Source organism: Balaenoptera ricei, chromosome 6 (assembly GCF_028023285.1).
Source record: "Balaenoptera ricei isolate mBalRic1 chromosome 6, mBalRic1.hap2, whole genome shotgun sequence".
In the NCBI taxonomy this organism is placed as follows: Eukaryota; Metazoa; Chordata; class Mammalia; order Artiodactyla; family Balaenopteridae; genus Balaenoptera; species Balaenoptera ricei.
In genome coordinates, this window is record NC_082644.1 from 28,998,840 (window position 1) to 29,016,164 (window position 17,325).

Consider the following 17,325-nt stretch of genomic DNA (forward strand, 5'->3'; position numbering starts at 1 on the left):
GCCATGAATGGGGCCACTTTCCCAGTGACCACAGAGAAGCAAGGGCCAGGGGATGATGCTACCTCAGCCACTTCCCTCAACTGGAAAGGAAGAGGGGCATACATCATGTAGAACTACCGGGCGTTTTTATAATAAATCTCAAAAGTGAACTAGTGTTTAATGTCTCTGAGAACAAAATCAAACCACACTTTCCTTCCCACTTGGATTTCCGACATGAGGACATCCTACACTCAGCGCTCCCCCAAATGGCTCTACCAGGACTGTCCCTGACCAGGAAGGCAGCAACTAGAGAACCAGCCCCATGGCAGGCATGCCAGCGGAACTCACTGCCTCCTTCTGATGGATCTGTTACCAGCAACAGACGGGAGGCCGACAGCACAGGCCGAGGGTCCCCTCTGCTGAGGCTGGATGGCCTGGCCAGGAGCAGGACCACTGTGGTCGAATCAGGCCGGAGCAGAAGAACAAGAGGCCTGGCTTGTCCTGGGGAGGGAAGGGGGGGACACGCCTGTGGGGCCTGGCCCAACGTCTCAGCCCTCCAGGATGAAGGGCCGAATCAGCTCCGGGTTCAACAGCGACTCCTCGAGAGGCCGGTCCACGTGGAGGTCATGGACGTGGGGGGGGTCCTGGGGGGGGCCTTGAGGGCAGGTCCCCCTGGGCGCTGAGGAATCGGCAGCTCCGAGGGGTGGGCAGGCAGGGGAGCTGTGAAGAAGTACTGGTGCAGGAAGGCCTGAGGGTAGCAAGCAAGGGGCAGCAAAAGGAAACTGGTCACCTCCCCGTCCCAGCTTCAGCCACTTCCCTCCGAGGAGGAGATGTGAACATTGCCCTGGAGAGGATTTTTCCTTCATCTGCTCATCGTTCAGGTGACTCCAACACCTCGGAGTGCTCACTGTTTGAGCACTGCTCCAGAGACAGGAGATGCAGCGGTAAACAGAACAAAGAGCTCTGCCTTCAAGTTTTCCACATAGTGAGGGGTGGGGGTAATAAACACGATAAAGAAGTAAGACAAACAGTGCATCAAATGATTAGTGATGTGGGAAAGAGAAAGTATGAGGGGGGGATGAGGAATACTGGAGGGGCTGCAGGCCTGAAGAATGGTGAAGGGAGGCCCCTGGGAGGTGGCGCTCAAGCAGAGACCTGAAAGGTGAATGAGTGAGGCCTAGGGACAGAAATGCACAGACCCCCAGGACATGGAGAAGCCCTGGGGCCCGAGGGGAGTGAGCAAGGGGAATGGGAGCTGGCAGAGTCACAGAGGTGATGGCCCCAAATGTGTGATGGCTGTGGGCCACTAGGACCTGGCTTCTCCTCTGAGCGAGCCCCAGGAGGGCCCTGCAGGCGAGGATGCGACAGCCTACCTGGACAAGGTCCCTCTCTCTGCCACGTGGAGGAAAGACTAAATGGGCAGGAGAAGCAGATTCTGGGAGGCAATGGGGGGGGGCGCTTAGAATGGGGGCAGCAGCAGGGGGCTGAGAGGTGGTCAGTTGGCCTCAGTACACTCTGAAGGTGCTGCTGACATGGGAACTCGCCAGGGGCATGTGTAAACACACACTGCTAGTGCCGAGGGCAGGGAGGGGAGGCTGCCATGAGGCCAGATGGACAGATACACCTGACAGAGGCCCTCACACCATCAGCCATCAGCCCATGGTCCTCCCCTCCTCTCCTGCCTTCTAGCCACGACCCACCCCTCCTGGGTCCTCCTCTCCAGGCCTCTGCTCATCATTTCTCTTGGGAAAACAGCTCCCCATGCTTAAACCTGCCCTTCTCCAGGAAGCCTTGCATGACCCCAAAGTCAGTCCCAACATCCCTCCCCTCGCCTCCCACAGACTGACGGCCCTGCCTCACCACAGGGTGGAGACCCCACAGGCACAAGCCACGTCTGTTCACTCTGGATCAGGGTCCAGGACAATGCTCAGCACGTGCCAGATGCTAGTAAATTCTTGTTGAAGGAATGAAGGGACGAAGAAGTGAGTCACCAATAACCCAAGACTCGCTCTTCTGCGACGTGTGCATGCCCTTCTAATGGGCCACCCCTGGCCACCTGCCCTCTAGGGTCCACTCAGGAGAGGCACACCTGCCCTGCACCCTCCTAAACCTGGCTCCAGGGGTTCTGGTCCCAGCCCATCACAGGTTCTGAGAATCTCAACCTGCCTGGTCAAAAGGACACGGACGAGGAGGGTCAGGGCAACGGGTGTCACCCTACCTGGGAGGCTGCAATGCGCTGGCGTGGAGGGTAGAGGAGGAAATGCCCCAGCAGGTCCAAGGCCTGGGGAGAGGCATCGGGCAGCACCTCCTCCAGGGGCACGGGAGCCTGCTCCTTGAAGGAGATCTTGTTGTAGTCAGGCAGGTCCTTGATCTCCTGGAGGAGAAGGGGGTCCATCAGGGCCGGCACCCACCCCGCCAGCCCCCTTAAGGTGTCAGTTCTCGCTCCCTGTCACCTACCTGCTCCCATTCACTCATCACTCCCCCATCCATGCACCCCTGCTCACATGTCACTCATGACATCACGTGCTCACTCAGTCCTTCAGTGCTTCCTCTACATCTCAGGCGCCTGCTCCATGCCCAGCTCGGTTTGGATGCGTGTGTGCTGGGGACGGGTGGGAAGGGATAGAGCTTGGGCCCTGGCCCTCGCACCTCCAGCAGGGCAGGGGAGGAGGAGACCCCACGCTGGGCCAGGACCGAGGTCCGGCAAGTCAAGGAGGCATGGGGCCACGAGAGAGAAGGTGTGGGGCAGGGGAGTCACTAGCTATTGGGGTAATAGAAGCCACCCGCCCCCACCCCTTCCCACTGTAGGCCCCTGCAAACCGGCCAGACTTGAGGACTGGGGGTGCCCAAGATTCGAAGCACACAGCAAAGCTGTTCAATGTCATTCTCCCCTGGGAAAAGGGGGGACCCGTTCAACAGCTCCCCCAGGATGCAGCCCACAGCCCTGCAGATACAGAACCCAATCAACTCAGAGATCTCACACCATGGAAACAGATCTCCCCACACCAGCACCCACACCTCACACTGTGGTCAAGATACCCACAAAGTAGCCTTCAGGCGTCATAGCTAAGGATACAGATCCCCAAACAGTCAAAGACTTCAAGCCTAGAACACAGAGCATATCCCCCTGTCTAAACAGCTCTCAGGCCTCAACTCTGGAACACACATCAACCCCTCAACAGTTCTGAGACTTCTCAGAGCCTCACATTCTGGGACACACTGCCACCTCCTCCCATTCTGGGGCAGACTCCAAAACGGCCCCTAAATCTCAAACTCTTAGGCATATACAAACCATCCTACCCCAAATAAAGGTTCAGGGCCTTCATATCCAGGGACCCAGGCCTCTAGATAGCTCAGGAACATTGCATCCTGGGATATCACCCCCTGCATAGCAGCTTAGACGCCCCATGCCTCGGACCACCTCCCCGACCTCAGCCCAGAAGCTTCCTACTGGGACAACCACTCTGATCCCACTTGACCCCTCCCAGCTCAAAACTGTCATGGGGAGGAACACTGATCCCAAACTCCTCAGAGATACTCTAACCAGGGGAGACACCCCCATGGCAACCTAGAGCTCACAGCAGGAAAACCCGCAAATGGCTTAGAGACCTCAATGCCCAGGAGGAAAAGGTGACCCAACGACCCACACTCCCCCTTGCCCAGCCCATAGGCGTCTCACCACAGGTCGACACCCTGATCATACTGGCGGGCACCATACAGGAGCTCAGGGGCTCGGTACCACCTGTGAGAGGAGGGCAGGTGGTCACAGCCAGGTCACCGGTCTGTCAGGAAGCTGCCTCGGAAGGTCATCCTGGCCCCCACACCAGCCCCAAGAGCACTGTTTGGACAGAAGGTCCAGAAGCATCTCTTCCCAGCAGGAGGGCTGGGGCCTGTCTATTGCCAGGTCCTGCTTGGGAACTGGTCCTCCCTACCTGGTGGCCACCTGGTGCGTGTAGAGACGGCTGCCATCTGGGGAAAAGACCCGGGCCAGGCCAAAGTCCGCTATCTTGAGCTGGCCCGAGGCACTGATAAGCAGGTTGGCTGGTTTCAGGTCCTGAGAGCACCCAAAGAGGCATCAGTTCCTCCAGAGCCCCCACAGGACCTCGGGACAGGAGGGCTTGGCAGGCTGGGCACCCAGGTCAGCGCAAGACCCGACCTCCTCCAGGGCCCCAGCCCTGGCCTCCTACCCATAGGCCCTGCCCCCTCTGTCCCTTTTCTAACCATGCCTTTCATCAAGGGCTGGCCTACCCACAGCCCAGCCACCCCCCCGGTCCCACCCCAGCCCATGCTGGAACTGACCCGATGTACAATGTTGTTGGCATGGCAGAAAGCGACCCCCTTGAGCAGCATCTGCAGGTAGCTCTTGACCTGCGCCTGGGTCAGCGGCCTCTGGGCGTGGCGCACCACCTCAGCCAGATCTGACAGCATGAACTCGAAGGCCAGCACGAAGCCTGCGCCATGCGGGAACACGGCCTTCAGCTATACCACCTGCAAGCGGGGCATCCCGTCAGCCTCCAGACTCACATGGCTCAGACTCTCTCTGGGACCCTCAGCCCTTGCACCAACACAGGACCAGGCAGGCAGAGATGGTGGCATGAGATCTGAGCTCAGAATCAGGGAGCTTGGTGATCTCTTGCTTCCCTCTCCCAGGAGAAGGCGAGTCCCTACTCTAATGCTCCAGTAAACACTCAGGGAAAAGGAGGTCTAAGAAAGGCGACTTAGGGCAGTGTCTGGTCCCCCACCCAGCCCACGAACTGGAAAATCACCTGGAAACACACACACACACAGGTGATCACAACTCCCAGCACTGGGAGAGCAGGAGACATGTCACATATACTTCCTGAGGGCCCACGAGGTCACAGGGCAGGCTGCACAGTAGTGAACAGGAGCGAGGGCTGGTGGGTCCCGAAGGACTTGAAGGAGCTCAGGGGACAAATGACTGACAAATGACCAAACAACAAACGTATAGGGTATTTTGATGAAGACTCTGATGAAGAAAGAAGAGAAGGCGTCTGGGAAGGAGCTCTGGGCCAGGGGACAGCAAACACAAGGCCCGGAGGCAAGAACAGGAAGGAGGCCGCTCTGTTCTGCACTCCTGGAGCCTAGACAGTGCTTATCACGGGCCAGACACTTAAGAAGTTGTGAATGAAAAAAGAGGCTGGAGCGGGGTGGAAGCAGATGGTGACAGTTCTTTCGGAGTGAAGAGAAGCCTCTGGAGCTTTTCAAGCCAGGGAGTGGATGATTTCATGTACATTTTTTGACTGTGGAGTGGAGGCAGTGGCGGGGGGGCGGGGGGGCAGGGGAGCCTGCTGTAGTTGTTCTGATGAGAGGTGAGGATGGCCTGGGCCAGGGTAAGATCTGGAGTGTTTTAAAGATAGACTCTTCAGGCCTGCTGATGCACAGGACATGGGACCGTATCACCAGCTTCCTATGGGCCCTCCACCTCTCCCACACACAAGCTGTCAGCAAAGCCCTTTTACTTTCCTCAAAAAACAAGAATGGCCATATTGCAGTTTTTCTGATGTTGAGGGTAGTAGACACTCATTTTACAGATTGGGACAAACAAATACATTCAGATAATACCCAAAATTATAATGAAAAAAACAGCAAGAGAAAAATCCTATCACCTACAGTCAACCTTAGGAGTCTATTCCACCAGACTTTACAAGAGACATGGCACACACAGGCATGTATTCGTATATATATACAAAATATTTTCATACAAAACCAAGATGACACACACAGTTTTATAACATGCTTGTGTCACCCAATATATCAAGGACATCTCCAGAGAATAAGAAACAAGTCAGAGTATCACCCACCCTTAGGTGGGTGGACCTACCCTTGTCACTTCCCAGGAAGTTAAGCACATCCTCTACTCAGGACATGGACAAGAGAGAATACCACAAAGAGAATGAAACTGGGTGTGTGAGGTGTCTCTCCTCGTGTGCCCACAGCCCCTCCCAGGCCTGTCACAGCACAAACCACGCCAGATGGGCGCTGTAGCCTTTGGCCATCTCCCCTACCACACTTCAGTTCTCAAGAGCAGGGTAGGGGCTGGTTTCTGTGTTGCCAGTAGCCAGTAGAGGGTAGAGTCTATGGGAGGCCCCAGTGTTAAACCGTCCTGATTCTGCGATCAGACCTGGGCCAAAGCCTCCACAGACAAGCGGAACAAGCTGAGCACCCGTAAGCTGGTGGCTGCGCCTCCTCCCCTGGCCTGAGATAGGGAGAGCCTGAGCGTGCCTTGCGGAGCAGAGGGCGAAACTCAGAAGGACAATATACATAAAGCAGTTAACCTGGCATGCAGAACATAACAGGAGCTCAATAGGTGGCAATTATCATTATCATCAGAAATCACCAAGTGTTTTGAGAAAAAAGGAATAAGTTAGTGAATGAGCGAACGAGTACGCGAAGAAATAAGCGAGTGAACGACAGGGAATGAATGAGTGAAGTAACTGAGTGAATGAGGGTGAACAACAAGTGGAGAAAAAAGGGAGTGAGTGAGGGGTGAGGAAGCAAATGAGTGAACAGAGTGACTGCAGGACCTCAGAGTGGGAGTGAGTGGAGGAGGGCGGGAATCAGCACCTCAGAACACCAGCCCCACTCACATACTGACTGTCCTCGATCTCCTGCAAGGCCTTGATCTCCCGCAGGGCCTGGTTGGGGATGCCATCCTCCAGCCGCCGCAGGGCCACCTTCTTGAGGGCAACGATCTCTCCAGTCTGTTTGGGACAGGACGCAGACACTGCAGGCCCATCCCCGGCTGGAAAAGGGGATGCGACGCCGAGGCCTGAGGCCCTCGTGGGGGTGGGACGCGCCCCCCACCCCGGGCTGGAGGGAAATCAGGGCCAGCAGGCGCAGCGCTGAGCAAGCAGCTCAGAGACATCCACGCCACCCTCCTAGGGGGCACTCGCCCGAAGAAAGCACCGCTGGTTGCTGGACGGCCTCCACTCAAGAGAGCAAAGGAGGCGGGAGCACGCCACGAAAAGCTGCGGGGAGGCAGGAGCCCAAGCGTGGGTCGGGACAACGGGTAGATCTCAATGGAACCGAAGGAGGAAGGGCTGGGTGCTCACCTCCACGTGCTTGGCCTTGAAGACGATGCCGTGCGCGCCCTCCCCAATGCGGCCCAGGATGCAGTACTGCTCCATAGCCCTCTGCCAGACACCCGGACCCTCTGCAATCACAGCCCCTCCCCGGCACCCGTACCTTTCCGCATTAGCCCGCCCTGCCTCCCGCGCCCAGATGCGGCTGCCTAGCAACGGCGCAGGAAAGAGCGCAGAGGCCGGGAGGCCGAAGGCAGCTACAGGCGGCGTCCAGGCCTGTCTGCGCCTTCCCCTAGGCCCTCGCCATCACGCCTCAGTGCGCTTCATTCGGCGGGAATCACCCGTGCACAGACCGTGCCAGCGGGAGCGAGAGCCACCGCCGACCCCTCGCGGCACTGCCGGGCGTCACGTGACGAGTGACGCCAGGTTACGCAGAGGGGCGGGGGCATGCAGCCAGCGAGCAAGGGAGCAAGGCGGAACAGCCTTGGGAGCGGGCTACATAGGCGGGAGGGTGGAGCCGCTCTCCGGGGTGGAGGCGGGGCACTCAGTGAGGCGGGCGGGGCACTCAGCGGGGCGAGCGGGGGCACGGGGCGGGGCCTCACAGCCGGGGGCGGGACCGCGGCGCCGAGGGCGTGGCCGAAAGGTGACGGGGCGGGGCCGGCTGGCTACTCTGGCAGGCCAGGGTACCCTCGCCCCCATACCTAGAGGTGCAAGCTTCCACCTGTGAGAACGTACAGGTGCCATTTCCACCTATGAGCCCCAAAGCCAATGATGATTGAAGCGAGACGGGTTCGGGTCTGCATTGTGGAGGGAGCGTCAGCTGGCAACATGTAAAGACAACGTTTAAAGAGTAAAAAGTCTGACCCAGAAAGTCCATGTCTAAGGGCTTCTCATGAGGAAACACTTGGAGGAATTTGCAGCCTGAGTGATTTTTAAGAAGTTCATGCCATGAAAGGATGTTGACAAAAAAACACAATTAGCTTTTTAAACTTCTGAAAAGGTGCTCAATCTCATACACAATGAGATAAATGTAAAATAATCTACAATTTTCCATCTTTGGGATAGCTAAAGATCTCAGATCTAACAGTCCATTTAATCTTGGAGAGGCAGCAGTGAGTGGTGGCGTGAAGCAAGATCTTAATTCCGTGCCCAGGAATTGAACCTGGGTAGCCTAGATGAAAACCAGGAATCCTAACCACCACCCCTTGGCTCTTGCCCCCTGTGAAAAATGCATTTCTCATGGAGGCAAAACTGTAAAAACAGGTACAAAGTTTATTAATAGAGACACAGCACAACAACAACAAGTGGGAGAGCACACAGAGAAACAGTTTGTTTAGTTAAGATAGAAGCAAGGCAGAGATGCACACCTGGAGACAAAGGGTGTGGGTGTCCTCCCTAATGAGGAGGAGCACAGTAAAGAGGAGGTTAAGTCATTTATATAGGGCAGTTCTTCTGGGTCTTTGTGTACCTTTGGCCAATTATCTGGTTTCCTTTTCCACACCTGACCTGCCCTAGGACCCTCCCCAACGTGCATGTGCAACTTTTTTCCAAGATGAATTACAGCCCAGAGGCCTATGGGATGACCTTAGCATCACATATTATGGGGTGGTGCCCCCTCCCTTTTGACTCCCAACGAGCCTTTCTGCACATGTGCCCCAAGGGTGGGAAATGTATGACCCCTTGATCTTTTCACAGGGTTTAGTCCCACTCTGTCCCTGCCATAAAAATGTCCAGTGTCCAGTTATTTACCCTATTTCTGTTGCTGGTTTTTATACTGAGGTGCACATCTCAAAATATAGACAGGAGTCCAGTCATAAATATGTAGTCCTGGAGCCCATTTATCTCTTGCTTCAGGAAATGTAAACAGGGGGCTGGTTATAATGTCCGGCCTGGAGCACAACTTCTTCTCACCCCAGGAAGGGCAAACAGGAGGCCAGCTGTAAATGTCTAGCCTGGAGCCCCTCTATCTCCTGCCTCACATTGGCCATGCTGTGGGAAAACAGGAGCTTTCATATATTGCTGAAGCATTGGCACTGCTAATCAAATTACATCTGCATATCCCCTTGGACCCAGCAAGGTCTCTTCTAGAAGTACCTCCAACAGATATATTGCACACAGCGAAATGACATGTTCAAAGTTATTCATTGAAGCATAGTTTGAATAGCAAAAGATTAGAAACACCATAGATGCCAATCAATAGGAGACTGTCTAAATTCTGATACACCCATCAAATGAAAAATTATGCTCACTACCTTAAAAATGAACAAGGATGCTTTTTTATTACAATAATAGGAAGATTTCTAAGATGTATTGTTAAGTTAGAAAGGCAAGATGAAGAACAGAGCATATACAGTACCGCTAGCCGTGTAAAAAGAAAAGAAGAAAAGAATATAAAGAATGAATTTTTGTGCATTACAGGATATCTGGAAAATACTCTAGATTTCATGACTGTGCTTACCTGGTGAAGGGACTGGGAGGGTTGTGGACAGGGTAGGAGGCAAATGTTTCACTGGGGCTCTTCGTATTCTTTGAGATGTGAACTGTATAATTTATTAATTCTTAAAAAAAGTAAGAATTTTCAGGCTCAGAAATTCTACTCTGTTCTAACAACTTCAGAAGAAGGCCTTGATGTCCATACAAAGATGTTCACCCTGTTTGATGATGGCAGAGACCAGACAATAACCCAAATATCCCATGGAAGAGTGGCTGAATAAGTTATGAGAGTAACTTAGAATGACATGCTTTACAGCTATTATAAATGGTGAGGGTAGACACAGTGGTGGAATTGGAAAAGATGGTCTTCAAAAAATAGTACGGGTCATTTGAAAAGTCATATGAGGAAGAAATGTCTATTGACCCAAATCTGAAATCATAAACGAAAACTGATTCCAGATGGACTGCATACCTAAATATAAAGGTAAACAATGAAGCTCTTAGAAGAAAACATGATATCTTAATGACTTTGGGTTAGGTAAGCCTTTTCTAAATAAGGTTACAGAGAATACTAAAAGGGAAATAAAAATTAGAAGTCGGACTTCGTCATTAGTAAGAACATCTGTTCATCAAAAGAAACCATTTAGAGAGTGAAAAGCAAAGCCACAAAAAGGGACATGGTATCGTAACACATGTATCTGACAAAGCACTCATATCCAGAACTTATAAAGAACTCTTACAAAATCATAAAGAAGAAGCAAACCTTCAGAAAAATTGGCAAAACCTGTGATAGACACTTCACAAAAGGTGATACCCAAATGGCCAATAAGCATTTGAAAAGGTCTGTGCTAACTCCACTAGTCACCAGGAAATTTCAAATCAAAACTGTAATACAATATTACTATAATCACCAGAATCATTCCACTCCTAGGAATTTAACTTGGCAGAAATGTGTAAATAAATAAATATATATATATATATATATATATATATATATATATATACACATATATATTCACCAGAAACACACAAGAATATTCATAGCAACACTCTTTTTAATAGCCCAAACCTGGAAACAACCCCAAAGTCTATAGTAAAATAAATAAATAAATTGTGGGATTTTTACCCAATGGAGTGCTACACAGCAATGAGAATAAACAAACCATAACTACTGGCAACAACATGGATGAATCCCAAACACAATGTTCAGCAAAGAAACTTGACAGAAAATAATGTAAAATGGTGCATCTGCTACGGAAAACAATATAGCAGTTACTCACAAATTAAAAATAGAATTACTCTGTGATCCAGTAATTCCACCTCTGGGTATATATCAAAAGAATTAACAGCAGGATCTTGAAGAGATATTTGCACACCCATTTTCCTAGTAGCACTGTTCACAATAGGCAAGAGGAGGAAGCAACCCAAGTGTCCATAGACAGAGAAATGAATAAACAAAATGCAGTATATACATGCAATGGAATACTATTCATTCTGAAAAAGGAAGAAAATTCTGACACTTTCTACAATGTGAATGAATCTTGAGGACATTATGCTAAGTGAAATAAGCAGGTCACAAAAAGAAAAATACTGTATGATTCCATTTATATGAAATATGTAGAGACGTCAAATTCATATCAACAGAAATTAGATTGATGGTTACTGGGTCCTGGAGGGAGGATGAAATGAGGTGCTGTTTTTTAATGAGTATAGAGTTTCAGTTTTACAAGATGAAAACTTCTGGATATTGGTTGCACAATACTGTAAATATACTTAACACTATTGAAGTGTACACTTAGAAATAGTTCAAATGGTAAATTTTATATGTGTTCTTTTCCACAATTGAAACTATTTAAATAAAAAAAAATTTTAATAAACAGAATATGAAGGGCTGGTAGGAAAATAGCAGTAGATCTAACATCTAGGAGAGGAGGAAGAGGGCAAGGCTGAAAAATAATATTTGAATAAATAATGACTGAAAGCTTCACAAATTTGGGGAAAGGCACAACCTACAGATTCAAGAAGCTGAGTAAGAATAAGCCCCCAAACATCATAATGCCCAGAAACAACATAATCAAATTACTGAAAACTAAAGGGAAAAAAAGCAAAAAAAAACAAAACAAAAAACAAAAAAAAACCTTCCTGAACACATCCATAGATAGATGACACATTGCCTCCTGGGGCAGATTGTCTCTAATTCCTGTGATTTCTCATTAGAAGCCATGGAGGCCAGAAGGAAATAGCACATTTTTCAAGTGCTAAGAGAAAGGAACTGTGAACAGAATTCTATATCCAGTGAGAATATCCTTCAGAAATGAAAGTGAAATGAAGACACTCTCAGATGAAGGAAAACTGAGTGAATTTGTTGCCAGCAGACTTAATTTGAAAATTGCTAAAGGAAGTTCTTGAGACAGAAGGGGAATGATAACAGAAGGAAACAGGGAATGTCAAGAGTGAAAAAGAAGAATAGAAAGGGTTAATATTGGTGAGGATACTAGATTATTCTCCACTGAGGTTTTAGAAATTGTTTGCTATTGAAAAACAACAAAATATATAGCGTTGTTTGAAGTCGTTCTCAGTGTATTCAGATAACATTTAACACAAACAATATTTAAAACAGAAAGCAAGAAACTGCTAAAAAAAAATCAGGATACAAAATTAATGCACAGAAATCTCCTGCATTCCTATACACTAATGAAGTAAACTCTAAAAGTGAAATTAAGGAAACACTCCCATTTACCATTGCAACAAAAAGAATAAAATACCTAGGAATGAACCTACCTAAGGAGACAAAATACCTGTATGCAGAAAACTATAAGACACTGATGAAAGAAATTAAAGATGATACAAAAAGAGGGAGAGATATACCATGTCCTTGGATTGGAAGAGTTAACATAGTGAAAATGACTATACTATCCAAAACAATCTACAGAGTCAATGCAATCCATATCAAACTACCAATGGCATTTTTCACAGAACTAGAACAAAAAAATTCACAATTTGTATGGAAACACAAAAGATCCCAAATAGCCAAAGCAATCTTGAGACAGAAAAACAGAGCTGTACCAGTCCCTCCCATCAGGAAACTTGCAAAAACCTCATAGATAACCTCGTCCACCAGAGGGCAGACAGCAGAAGGAAGAAGAACTACAGTCCTGCAGCCTGTGGAACAAAAACCACATTCACAGAAAGATAGACAACATGAAAAGTCAGAGGGCTATATATCAGATGAAGGAATAAGATAAAACCCCAGAAAAACAATTAAATGAAGTGGAAATAGGCAACCTTCCAGAAAAAGAATTCAGAATAATGACAATGAATATAATCAAGGACCTCGGAAAAAGAATGGAGGCAAAGATCGAGAAGATGCAAGAAATGTTTAACAAAGACCTAGGAGAATTAAAGGACAAACAAACAGAGATGAACAATGCAATAACTAAAATGAAAAGTACACTAGAAGGAATCAATAGCAGAAAAACTGAGGTAGAAAAACGGTGAGTGACCTGGAAGACAGAATGGTGGATTTCACTGCTGTGGAACAGAATAAAGAATAAAGAATGAAAAGACATGAAGACAGCCTAAGAGACCTCTGGGACAACATTAAATGCAACAACATTCGCATTATAGGGGTCCCTGAAAAAGAAGAGAGAGAGAAAGCACCAGAGAAAATATTTGAAGAGATTATAGTTGAAAACTTCCCTAACGTGGGAAAGGAAATAGTCATCCAAGTTCAGGAAGCACAGAGAGTCCCATACAGGATAAACCCAAGGAGAAATATGCCGAGACACATAGTAGTCAAATTGGCAAAAATTAAAGACAAAGAAAAATTATTGAAAGCAGCAAGGGAAAAATGACAAATAACATACAAGGGTACTCCCATAAGGTTAACAGCTGATTTCTCAGCAGAAACTCTACAAGTCAGAAGGGAGTGGCATGACATACTTAAAGTGATGAAAGGGAAGAAACTACAACCAGGATTACTCTACCCAGCAAGGATCTCATTCAGATTCGATGGAGAAATCAAAAGCTTTACAGACAAGCAAAAGCTAAGAGAATTCAGCACCACCAAACCAGCTCTACAAGAAATGTTAAAAGAACTCTCTAAGTGGGAAACAAAAGAGAATTATAGGACCTGCAAAAACAAACCCAAAACAACTAAGAAAATGGTAATAGGAACATACATATTGATAATTACCTTAAATGTGAATGGATTAAATGCTCCACCCAAAAGACACAGGTTTGCTGAATGGATACAAAAACAAGACCCATATATCTGCTGTCTACAAAAGACCCACTTCAGACCTAGGGACGCATACAGACTGAAAGTGAGGGGATGGAAAAAGATATTCCATACAAATGGAAATCAAAAGAAAGCTGGAGTAGCAATACTCATATCAGATAAAATAGACTTTAAAATAAAGAACGTTACAAGAGACAAGGAAGGACACTACATAATGATCAAGGGATCAGTCCAAGAACAAGATATAACAATTATTAATATATATGCACCCAAAATAGGAGGACCTCAATACATAAGGCAACTGCTAACAGCTCTAAAAGAGGAAATCAACAGTAACACAATAATAGTGGGGGACTTTAACACCTCACTTACACCAATGGACAGATCATACAAACAGAAAATTAATAAGGAAACACAATAGACCAGATAGGTATAATTGATATTTATGGGACATTCCTTCCAAAACCGCAAATAACACTTTCTTCTGAAGTGCGCAAAGAACGTTCTCCAGGATGGATCACATCTTGGGTCACAAATCAAGCCTCAGTAAATTTAAGAAAATTGAAATCATATCAAGCATCTTTTCTGACCCAAATGCTATAAGACTGGAAATCAAATACATGGGAAAAAATGTAAAAAACACAAACACATGGAGGATAAATAATACGTTACTAAATAACCAAGAGATCACTGAAGAAATCAAGGAGGAAATGAAAAATTACCTAGAGACGAATGACAATGAAAACACGACGATCCAAAACCTATGGGATGCAGCAAAAGCAGTTCTAAGAGGGAAGTGTATAGCAATAGAAGCCTACCTCAAGAAAGAAGAAAAATCTCAAATAAACAATCCAACCTTACACCTAAAAGAACTATAGAAAGAAGAACAAACAAAACCCAAGGTTAGCAGAAGGAAAGATATCATAAAGATCAGAGCAGAAATAAATGAAATAGAAACAAAGAAAACAATAGCAAAGATCAATAAAACTAAAAGCTGGTTCTTTGAGAAGATAAACAAAATTGATAAGCCATTAGCCAGACTCATCAAGGAAAAGAGGAAGAGGACTCAAATCAATACAATTAGAAATGAAAAAGGAGAGGTTACAGCAGACACCACAAAAATACAAAACATCCTAAGAGACTACTACAGGAAATTCTATGCCAAAAAAAATAGACAACCTGGAAGAAATGGACACATTCTCAGAAAGGTATAACCTTCTGAGGCTGAACCAGGAAGAAATAGAAAATATTAACAGACCAATCACAAGTAATGAAATTGAAACTCTGATTAAAAATCTTCCAAGAGACAAAAGTCCAGGACCAGATGGCTTCACAGGTTAATTCTATCAAACATTTAGAGAAGAGCTAACAACCATCCTTCTCAAACTCTTCCAAAAAATTGCAGAGTTAGGAACACTCCCAAACTCATTCTATGAGGACACCATCACCCTGATACCAAAACCAGACAAAGATACTACACAAAAAGAAAATTACAGACCAAAATCACTGATGAATATAGATGCAAAAATCCTCAACAAAATTCTAGCAAACAGAATCCAACAACACATTGAAAGGATCATACACTATGATCACGTGGGATTTTCCCAGGGATGCAAGGATTCCTCAATATACTCAAAGCAATCAATGTGATACACCATATTAACAAACTGAAGAATAAAATCCATATGATCATTACAATAGATGCAGAAAAATCTTTTCAAAAAATTCAACACCTATTTATGATAAAAAAGCTGCTGAAAGTGGGCATAGAGGGAACCTACCTCAACATAATAAAGGTGAAAAACCCACAGCAAACATCATTCTCAATGGTGAAAAACTGAAACCATTTCCAGTAAGATCAGGAATGAGACAAGGATGTCCACTATCACCACTGTTATTCAACAGTTTTGGAAGTCCTAGCTACGGCAATCAGAGAAGAAAAAGAAATAAAAGGAATACAAATTGTAAAAGAAGAAGTAAAACTGTCACTGTTTGAAGATGACATGATACTACGCATAGAGAATCCTAAAGATGCCACCAGAAAACTACTAGAGCTAATCAATGAATTTGGTAAAGTAGCAGGATACAAAATTAATGCACAGAATTCTCTTGCATTCCTATACAATAATGATGAAAAATCTGAAAGAGAAATTAAGGAAACACTCCTATTTACCACTGCAACAAAAAGAATAAAATACCTAGGAATAAACCTACCTAGGGAGACAAAAGACCTGTATGCAGAAAACTATAAGACAATGATGAAAGAAATTAAAGATGATACAAACAGATGGAGAGATATACCATGTTCTTGGATTGGAAGAATCAATATTGTGAAAATGACTATACTACCCAAAGCAAACTACACATTCAATACAATCCATATGAAAACACCAATGGCATTTTTTACAGAACTAAAACAATAAATCTTAAAATTTGTATGGAGACACAAAAGACCCTGAATAGCCAAAGCAGTCTTGAGGGAAAAAAACGGAGGTGGAGGAATCAGAATCCCTGACTTCAGACTACACTACAAACCTACACTAATCAAGACAATATGGTACTGGCACAAAAATATAAATATAGATCAATGGAACAGGATAGAAAGGCCAGAGGTAAACCCACGCACCTATGGTCAACTAATCTATGACAAAGGAGGAAAGATATACAATGGAGAAAAAACAGTCTCTTCAATAAGTGGTGCTGGGAAAACTGGACAGCTACGTGTAAAAGAATGAAATTAGAACACTTCCTAACACCATACACAAAAATAAACTCAAAATGGATTAGAGGGCTTCCCTGGTGGCACAGTGGTTGAGAATCTGCCTGCCGATGCAGGGGACACAGGTTCGAGCCCTGGTCTGGGAAGATCCCACATGCCGCGGAGCAACTAGGCCCGTGAGCCACAACTACTGAGCCTGCGCGTCTGGAGCCTGTGCTCTGCAACAAGAGAGGCCACGATAGTGAGAGGCCTGCACACCGCGATGAAAAGTGGCCCCGCTTGCCGCAAATGGAGAAAGCCCTCGCACAGAAACGAAGACCCAACACAGCCAAAAATAAATAAATAAATAAATAAATAAATAAATAATTTTTAAAAAATGGATTAGAGAGCTAAATGTAAGACCGGACACTATAAAGCTCTCAGAGAAAACATAAGAAGAACACTCTTTGACATAAATCACAGCAAGATATTTTTGATCCACCTCCTAGAGTAATGTAAATAAAAACAAAAATAAACAAATGGGGCCTAATGAAAGTTAAAACCTTTTCCAAAGCAAAGGAAACCATAAAGAAGACAAAAAGACAACCCTCAGAATGGGAGAAAATGTTTGCCGATGAATCAACTGACAAAGGATTAATCTCCAAAATATATAAACAGCTCATGCAGCTCAATATTAAAAAAACAAACAACCCAATCAAGAAATGGGCAGAAGACCTAAATAGACATTTCTCCAAAGAAGACATACAGATGGCCAAGAAGCATATGAAAAACTGCTCAACATCACAAATTATTATAGAAATGCAAATCAAAACTACAATGAGGTGTCACCTCACACCAGTTAGAATGGGCATCACCAGAAAATCTACAAACAAAAAATGCTGGAGAGGGTGTGGAGAAAAGGTAACCCTCTT

The 17,325-nt window shown here is 46.3% G+C and overlaps 1 long non-coding RNA gene and 1 pseudogene across 1 annotated transcript in view; both read right to left on the minus strand.

Moving 5' to 3' along the window:
• The window catches only part of LOC132366920 (uncharacterized), an 84,683-nt gene that overhangs the window by 17,822 nt on the left and 49,536 nt on the right, over positions 1-17,325 (minus strand). The gene's annotated exons all lie outside the window — the stretch shown is intronic.
• On the minus strand, positions 462-7,423 carry LOC132366919 (cyclin-dependent kinase 20-like; annotated as a pseudogene).